The sequence below is a fragment of the Dioscorea cayenensis genome, chromosome 1, assembly GCF_009730915.1.
Source record: "Dioscorea cayenensis subsp. rotundata cultivar TDr96_F1 chromosome 1, TDr96_F1_v2_PseudoChromosome.rev07_lg8_w22 25.fasta, whole genome shotgun sequence".
NCBI lineage: Eukaryota > Viridiplantae > Streptophyta > Magnoliopsida > Dioscoreales > Dioscoreaceae > Dioscorea > Dioscorea cayenensis.
The window spans coordinates 14,555,123-14,564,916 of NC_052471.1; the positions used below are offsets into that span (position 1 = coordinate 14,555,123).

A 9,794-nucleotide genomic window follows, 5' to 3' on the forward strand; every position below is an offset into this window, starting at 1 on the left:
CGTTTTCGGTGGCGTCTTCGAGCCCTCTTCATTTTCTGGAGCACCTTCTTCAAGATTCCCGGGGTAGATGTTTCCTCTCCAATCGAACCAAGCATCAGTACTTCTTCATTGCTCTCCTCTTGGTCGAACAAACCTTCATACTGATCCGGGTTGAACATTTCCTGTATATATTCATCAACAATTTCATCAGTAGTGTCTAGAAAATACAAAGTGTCATCAAAATCGAGAGAATGCCGCATGGCTTCAGCAAGGCGGTAAGTGAGCTTATCGTCTCCGACTCTTAATGTGAGCTCTCCGCCGTCCATGTCAATCAATGCTTTGGAAGTCCGCATGAACGGTCTCCGAAGTATCAAGGTTACATCTGCATCCTCATCAACATCTAGCACTACAAAGTCAACCGGAAAAATATACTTGTCCACCTTGACAAGTACGTCTTCAATGATGCCTCTCGGATGACGTACTGTTCGGTCCGTCAATTGTAAAGTCATCCGAGTAGGCCTAGGCTCACCCAAGCCTAGCTTTTGGAAGAAAGTATATGGCATGACGTTGATACTTTGCCCCTTTGAATCCGCCAATGCCATTTCCTCACCTAAGTTGCCGATGTTACATGGAATAATGAAGCTTCCCGGGTCTTTCTTCTTGTTTGGCATGTTTTTTTGTAACACAGCCGAGCATGAAGCATCAAGCACTACTGAAGCACACTCCTCCAATTTTCTCTTGTTGGTCAAAAGGTCTTTAAGGAACTTTGCATACTTAGGCATTTGAGCCAAAGCCTCAACAAAAGGAATGTTGATGTGGATTTGCTTGAACAAACTCGGGAACTTCTTATCTTGGTCATCCCCTTTGGTGGTTCTTCAATCTAGAGGGATAAGGGATTCTTGGCTTGAAAGGTGGGGGTGCCACCTCTTTTTCTTTATTTGCTCCCTTCTCAACCTCGACGACCTCGGGTGCGTGTTCTTTCGGCTTCTCACTTGGAAGCCTCCCTTCCACCTCACGACCGCTTCTCAAAGCGATCGCCTTCACATGTTCTCTCGGGTTGGTTTCCGTGTTGCTTGGTAGACTCCGATGTGGCCTTTCGGAAAAGAGATTTATGATTTGCCCCACTTGATTTTCAAGGTTGTGCAAGGAGGCGGTGTGAGTCTGAAGTGTAGCCTCGGTCGATTCAAACCTTGTATTTACCCGATTGAATAAATCTAGTCAAGTGCTTCTCCAAATCAGTCATTCGGGTTTTCCAAGCCGAAATTCTGTTTTCCACTTGAGGGGCTTGTTGTTGTTGTTGGAACCCCGATGGCCCCATGGTCTTCTATGGTCCTTGATTACTCCATGAAAAGTTGGGATGATTCTTCCAACTTTGAAATGTAGGTGTTGCTTGTATGGATTCCCTTGAGGTCTCATTCCATTACCTACAAAGTCGACATTCTCAAGCGAAGAAACATCACCAATGACAATTGGGCAATCGGAGGGGAGCATGTCCTCCACCACAACCGGTGCAATTGGTCACGCGCCACTCTATTCGAAGCTATAAGATCTAGCTTCTTACTCAAACTCGCACTTGGGCCGCCAATGAAGTTACCGCATCAATTTCATGGAGACCCGGCCATCTTTTTCTTCTCTCTAGCGTTCCACTTGGTAGCTATTTAACCCCATTTCCTCAATCAATTGGCGAGCCTCGTCGGGGGTCTTGCTACCTAAGGTACCTCCCTGCGCGCATCCAAGAGTTGCCTTGTACTCGGGGTTCAAACCATTGTAGAAGGTTTGAACAATCATCCACTACGGGAATCCGTGTTGCGGACACTTGTGCAGGAGTTCCTTGAACCTTTCCCATGTCTCAAATAGAGACTCCAATTCCAAGCTGCATAAAAGATGAGATCTCATTCCTAAGCTTTGCTGATTTTTCGGGGAGGAAATAGCGGGCTAGAAAAAGCTTCTACCATCTCCTCCCATGTAGTAATTGATGCCCTAGGTAATGAGTGTAGCCACTACTTTGCTTTCCCCTTTAAGGGAAAATGGGAAGGCTCTCAATTTGATGGCATCATCCGTCACACCATTTATCTTGACATGTCACACACCTCGAGGAAGCTTTCTATGTGACTATTTGGATCCTCATCGGCAAACCGTTGAATTGATGCGGTTGCTTTACTGACATATGGATGATTGCCGGCTTTAGCTCGAAAATTCGAGCGATGAGTGGGGGGCGCACAATACTCGATTGTGTCCCCAACACGAAGAGTGCAGCATAATCGGATAGTGTCCGTTGTTGCTCATTTTGTTACGCCATGTTGTCGGATCCTTCTACTTCAAATCAATTTGGATTAGGCTATTCTTATGCGGGTTCTTTCCCTTTCCTTCGAAGTGTACATTCAAGCTCAAGAGTCGCCTTCAATCAATATTGATGGATTCCCTCAGGGTCATAACGGGAGGCTGCACCAAAAAGTAAAGAAAAAGAAAATCGGAAAAAAATGATAGAATAAGAAGATATGAAATAGAGCATTGGGAGTGAAATAGCTAAGAAGACAAAGTGCAAAAGTATCTCTAACGCCTAACGCCCTGACAGCGGCGCCAAAAAACTTGACAAATTCCCTTGCTTATATCCATGAAGTGCGGGCTTGTCGAAGTAATAATCCCGGGTGGCGGGGTCGAATCCACGGTAGTAGGGAGAAAAAATACTTAATTTGATTCTTAGCTATGTGGAAGATCAATTGTGATAGGTGTGAAATTGATTCGAGTTCTCAACAATAAAAATCAACAAGTGAAAAGAGCAAAACTAAGAAGAGGGTAAGGCAATCGATAAAGATGGGGTACTCGGATAATGCTTCACCTAGGATAATCGCTTCAAGTGCAAGAACTCTCTATTATGCTTCCTAATCAATGCAATGGTGAGTCGTGGAAATCCTTACATACATAGTCCCAAATCTAAGGTCAACTATGCCGAACTCTATACATGTCCCGGAGGAGAAATCGAACAATCTCAACACCTCGCACTCGCATAGAGTTGCAATGACCTCTAGGGATTCCAAGTGATAAATCTCTTCCTATATATAGACCTAACCCTTTGGTCCAGGCGGAAGGGCCCTAGCCACAATTAAGCCCTAGATACTAAGATCCTCTCAACGCTTCACTATATTGCACGCGCAACTAGGCACCAGCGGAGGTTCATCCCTTAGATCATTCACTCTATTATGGCTGTAAAAAACTCGAGGAACGGAGGTAGAATCTATCACGTCGGAGGAAGGGGGACGCTCTGCACCTCTCGACTCACCCTCTCAACCCTCTCCAACCTAGCTTTGTCTAGCAGCTCGTGGTGTGTCACTCACTCACAAGGTTACCAACAAGAACTCTCAACCCTAGTGTCACTCTGGGGGAAATGTTCATACAATCAAGCATTCAAGGTTGGAACTCACACTAAACACCAATTTATTGAAAGCATAATAAAGAAGTTCAATGAAACGAATACATCCTAGGGTTCACAATCATCCAAGTACCCACTAGGGGTTTAGCTCTCCATGGAGCTTAGTACAATCAAAGAAATCGAATGTAAAAGCAATGAATCCATAAAGAAACCCCCTCAATGGTCGTGTCGATGGTCTTATGGAAAGTCCTCTACTCGTCGTCCAAGGATTCCTTCGTCCGGTATAGGATACGCAACGATGGAAGCTCCCCTACCAACCTTTTTCCTAATGGAATCACGATATCAGAGCTGTAGAACCTCTCCAAAACCTTGGCCAATACCTCTCGAAACCCTAGCCGAAGCCCTCTCACAAGTTGGGGAAAAGATGGAGAAAAGAATACCAAAATCGGGGCTGAAATCAGCTTTAAATAGGGTTGGAATCGGGCGCTGGCGGGCGTGTATGATGTCACACGCCCACTGTGGAATTTCCACACGGGCGTGGATAATTTCCACGCCCGTGTGGATTCTGCTTTCTCGATTTCTCGGCAGTCTGCTATAGTACTATACCGGGAAATACTCCCGAATTCCATACTTTCATTGGGGAGTAGCATAAGCGGGCTACGTTTCGTCGTGAATCACTCCTACTGCAATGATGTGCACGTTGGTGGATATCTTGTTCTTATATGCATAAATCAGAATGTTCGAGTGTGACTTCCTTTGTGCCCCTCCAAATGAACGAGCTCACTCGAATACGAGGAGGTTGGCACACACTCTAGCATCTCACACCTGACCTTTGTCTTCGCGTTTGAACCTTAGCAAGATCTCCTCCAAAATAGGTGCATTATGATCCACATTAGCCTATTTCCTTCATACTCAGCCTCACAACCCTACCTGCAAAAAGTAACATAAAAACACACATATTATTGTAAAAACCTGAGAAAAGTAATGCTCAACATAAGGAATGAACGCTTCGCATTCATATCGCACAAGCACTTTTCAGTCTTGCACTTGAAGAAATAGTCCTAGGGGGAGCAATGTCCGAGTACCCCACTTCTTATTGATTGCCTTTCCTCTCACTTATTTGTGCCTCTCTACCTTATTTCTTTTATTTTGTCTACATTACAACTTATCAACACAATCATTGATTCATCTTCGCTTGGTTAAGTAGCAATCTTGGTGTTTCTATTCCCTATTCCGTGTGGATACGATACCCACACACCTCGGATTTATTATCTCGACAAACCCGTGCACTTACGGTCACACGCAAGGGGTGTTGTCATCTTGTTACCTGCAAGAGTAGAATCAAGATTTAGAAATTTAATAGCCCAATAAGCTTTATGCTCAAGTTCAACAGATAAGTGGCAAGCTTTCCATAAACTAGCCTATACGGGGTGATTCCTATAGGGGTCTTATATGCAGTTCTGTATGCCCAGAGGGCGTTATCTAGATTTTCTGCCCAATCTCTTCAGTTTTGGGAGACTGTTTTCTCCAAAATTCACTTTAAGTTCCTGTTGGACACTTCCACTTGCCCACTAGTTTGTGGATGGTACGGTGTTGCCATTTTGTGGGAAACACCATAGCGCTTCAAAAGTTTTTCAAATTGGGCGTTACAAAAATGAGTGTATCTGTCGCTAATGATTGCTCGTGGTACACCAAATTTGGAAAACAATTTCTTTAAGAATTTTACCACCGCTCTCGCATCACTTGTTTGTAAGGCCAATTTAAAGCACGGCGCCAAAAACTTGACAAGTTCCCTTTGCGTATATCCCGCAAGTGCATGGTTTTGTCGAAGTAATAATACCGGATGAGCGGGTATCGAATCCACAGGGAGTAGGGAATAAAAAAACACTTAATCTGCTTCTTAGCTATGTGAAAGATTAGTAGTGATAAGTGTGACAATGATTCAATTCTCACAAGTAAAAACAACAAGTAAGAGAGCACGAGTAAAGGAGGAGGTAAGGCAATCGATAAAGATGGGGTACTCGGATAATGCTCCACCTAGGACAATCGTTTCAAGTGCAAGAACCCTCTATTATGCTTCCTAATCAATGCAATGGTGAGTCATGGAAATCTTTAAATACATAGTCCCAAATCTAAGGTCAACTATGCCTAACTCTATACATGTCCCGGAGGAGAGATTAGATAACCTCTCAACCTTGCACTCGAATAGAGTTGCAATGCGCTCTAGGGATTCCAAGTGATAATTCTCTTCCTAATTATAGACCTAACCCTTTTGTCTAGGTGGAAGGTCCCTAACCACGATTAAGCCATAGATACTAAGATCACCTCAACGCTTCACTCCGTTGCACGCCCAACTAAGTCCCAGCAGAGGGTCATCCCTTAGACCATTCACTTTATTATGGCCGTAAAGAACTTGAGGAACGGAGGTAGAATCTATCACGTCGGAGAGGAAAGGGGACGCTCCTGTACCTCTCGACTCACCCTCTCAACCCTCTCCAACCTAGCTTTGTCTAATGCTCGTTGTGTGTCACTCACTCACAAGGTTACCAACAAGAACTCTCAACCCTAGTGTCACTCTAAGGGAAATGTTCATACAATCAAGCATTCAAGGTTGGAACTCACAACAAACATCAATTAATTGAAAGCATAATAAAGATATTCAATGAAACAAATACATCCTAGGGTTCACAAATACCCAAGTACCGACTAGAGGTTTAGCTCTCCATGGAGCTAAGTACAATCAAAGAAATAGAATGTAAAAGCAATGAATCCATAGAGAAACCCCCTCGATTGTCGTGTCGATGGTCTTGTGGAAAGTCCTCTACTTGTCCTCCAAGGATTCCCTTGTCCGGTATAGGATACACCTCGACGGAAGCTCTCCTACTAACCTTCTTCCAAAGGAATGACGATGTTGGAGCCGTAGAACCTCTCCAAAACCCTAGCCAATAACTCTCAAAACCCTAGCCGAAACCCTCTCTCAAGTTGGGGAAAAGATGGAGAAAAGATTGCTGTAATCGGGGCTGAAATTGGCTTTAAATAGGGCTGGAATCTTATCACGAAGGGACGAGATGCCTCAAAATCCTATGCAATTTTGCGAGGTGTTTGATGTATGGGGAATTGATTTCATGGGACCATTTCAAAGACCAATGGCAATCAATATATTACGGTAGTAGTTGATTATGTTTTCCAAGTGGGTTGAAGCCGAGGCTCTTCCAACTAATGATGCAGAAGCGTGGTGAAGTTTTTTTGAAGAGTTATTTACTCAATTTGAAACTCCAAGAATTATCATTAGCAATCGGGGAACCCATTTTTGTAACACACAATTGGCGAAAGTGTTAAAGTGTTATGGAGTTCATTATCGTCTTGCTACTCCTTACCATCCGCATAAAGAGTGGGCAAGTGGAGGTTACAAGCAGAGAGCTCAAGAGAATCTTAACCAAATCGAGTGGAACAAGGGAAGCGAGATTGTTACGAAGGTTAGATGACACACTTTGGGCTCATAGAAAAGCATACAAAACCCCAATAGGGACCACTCCCTATAATTTAGTATATGGAAAATCTTGCCATTTATCGGTGGAATTAGAGCACAAAACATATTGGGCAATTAAAGTGATGAATTTTGACTTGCGCAAATCTGGAGAGCAACGAATATTACATCTCAACGAGTTTGACGAATAGAGGATGAAGGCATATGAGAATGCAAGGATATATAGGGAAAGAATTCGGAAGTGTCATGACAAGCATATTAAGATTCCGAAGAACTTCAAAGCAGGCGATCAGGTGTTACTATTCAACTCTCATCTACGTTTATTCCCAGGAAACTCAAATCAAGGTGGTCTGGTCCGTATACCATAACCGAAGTTTCACCTCACAGAGCCATTGAGATTAACCATCCAGAGAAGGCCACATTCAAGGTGAATGGACATAGGCTGAAACCATTGATAAGTGCTTGTGCGATATGAATGCGAAGCGTTCATTCCTTATGTTGAGCATTACTTTTCTCATGTTTTTACATTAATATGTGTGTTTTTATGTTACTTTTATGCAGGTAGGGTTGTGAGGCCGAGTATGAAGGAAATAGGCCAATGTGGATCATAATGCACCTATTTTGGAGGAAATCTTGCTAAGGTTCAAACGCGGAGACATAGGTCAGGTGTGAGATGCTAGAGTGTGTGCCAACCTCCTCGCATTCGAGTGAGCACATCCATTTGGAGGGGCACAAAGGCAGTCATACTCGAGCATTCCGACTTATGCACATATAACAAGATCTACATCAACTTATCCGTCATTGAAGAAGCAAAGCGATCCACGGCATAAACGTGTGCCCGTTTATGTTACCTCGATGAAAAGTGGATTCGGGAGTGTTTTTGGCATAGTTACGTAGCGGGGATCACGTGGCAAATCAGCTGTAGCATCACGCGCGTGGAGTCGCGCGATTCGACCCTATTTATAGCCCGATTCAGCCCGATTTTTGGCATTCTTTTTCTCCATCTTTTTCCCCAACTTGCGGAGGGCTTGACTGGGGTTTCGAGGGTATTGGCCAAGGTTTTGGAGAAGTTCTACGGCTCCGACATCGTGATTTCATTAGGAAGAAGGTTGGTAGGGGAGCTTGATCGGGCGTATCCTATCCGGACGAAGGAATCCTTGGACTGACAGTAGAGGACTTTCCACAAGACCATCGACCACGACCATCGGGGGGTTTCTTTATGGATTCATTGCTTTTACATTCTATTTCTTTGATTGTACTTAGCTTTATGGAGAGCTAAACCCCTAGTGGGTGCTTGGATGATTGTGAACCCTAGGATGTATTCGTTTCATTGAACTTTTTTATTATGCTTTCAATAAATTGATGTTTATTGTGAGTTCCAACCTTGAATGCTTGATTGTATGAACATTTACCCTAGAGTGACACTAGGGGTTCGAGTTCTTGTTGGTAACCTTGTGAGTGAGTGATACACCACGGCGTTAGACAAAAGCTAGGGTTGGAGAGGGATTGAGAGGGTGAGTCGAGAGAGTGCAGGTGTCCCACTTTTCCCCTCCGGCGTGATAGATTCTACCTCGGTTCCTCGAGTTCTTTGTAGCCATAATAGAGTGAGTGGTCTAAGGGATGAACCTACGCTTGGGCCTTGTTGCGCGTGCAATGGAGTGAAGTGTTGAGAGGATCTTAGTATCCAGGGCTTAATTATGGCTAGGGATATTCGCTTTGGGACCAAAGGGTTGGGTCTATTTTAGGGAAGAGATTTATCACTTGGAATCCCTAGACCTCATTGCAACTCTGTCTTGAGTCGAGGTGTTGAGATTGTTTGATTTCTCCTGCGGGACATGTATAGAGTTAGGCATAGTTGACCTTAGATTTGGGACTATGTATGTAAGGATTTTCCACGACTCACCATAGCATTGATTAGGGAAGCATAATAGAGGGTTCTTGCACTTGAAGCGATTATCCTAGGTGAAGCATTATCCGAGTACCCCATCTTTATCGATTGCCTTACACTCTTCTTACTTTTGCTCTCTCACTTATTGATTTTATTGTTGAGAATTGAATCATTTCCACGCTTATCACTGTTGATATTCCACATAGCTAAGAATCAAATTAAGTATTTTCACTCCCTACTCCACTGTGGATTCGACCCGCTCACCGGGATTATTACTTGACAAACCCGTGCACTTGCGGGATATACGGAAGGGACCTTGTCAAGTTTTTGGCGCCGTTCTTTGGAGGAGTAGGCGTTTAGAGATACTTTGCACTTTGTTTTTCTTAGCTATTTACCCTTCATTCTATTTCACATCTCTTCTCTATCACCGTTCTGATTTGTTCTAAAAAAAAATTTATTTCACACTTTCTTATTCTTCCATCATTCTCATTTGTTTTTCTTTTGTCATGTCTTACTTTTTCTTGCGAGGGATTTTTAAATGATAATTGACCCGATCGTTGCTCTATATTTGCGGGTTGAAGCTACGGTGAAAAAGTTGATAGAATTTTTGCTTCACAACAACAGAGCATTCCTTGTTGCAAGACATATCATCCAATTGAAAAGGGCTTCCCAAACTTCTTGTGGAATAGTGATGGACAATATTGGGAAGCCCCTCAAGAGGAAAGTAAAAAGGGTGAGATACTCGGAGAGGATGCATTTCAGTTAGAAAGAGTATTAGCTAACTTTATTGAAGCATCCGATGTCTGCGTCCAAAATATGGAGACCACACCAAGATGTCATGAAGGCGTCCTATAAAAAAACCTTGAGCATCAACTCGGGAGGGATACTTGACACACTCTCAAGGAACAACAAGTATTTGAGGAAGCAAGTCAAGTTACTTATAGAGAAGATATGGTAGTGAATGACAATGAAGAAGTGGGGCGGAGCAGTATGATGTTGTCGAGATTGAGAGGATACAAGAAGAACCGTTCATTCAATGTGATAATTGTTTGAGTGGACAGTAAGTTTGT

At 43.4% G+C, this 9,794-nt stretch overlaps 1 non-coding gene across 1 annotated transcript; it reads left to right on the forward strand.

Annotated features, from left to right (window-relative positions):
• Positions 1 to 1,777: 1,777 nt before the first annotated feature.
• LOC120266411 lies at positions 1,778 to 1,885 on the forward strand. Its single transcript, XR_005538162.1, has one exon. It is a non-coding gene; the product is annotated as a small nucleolar RNA R71 (small nucleolar RNA).
• The last annotated feature ends 7,909 nt before the right edge of the window (positions 1,886 to 9,794 follow it).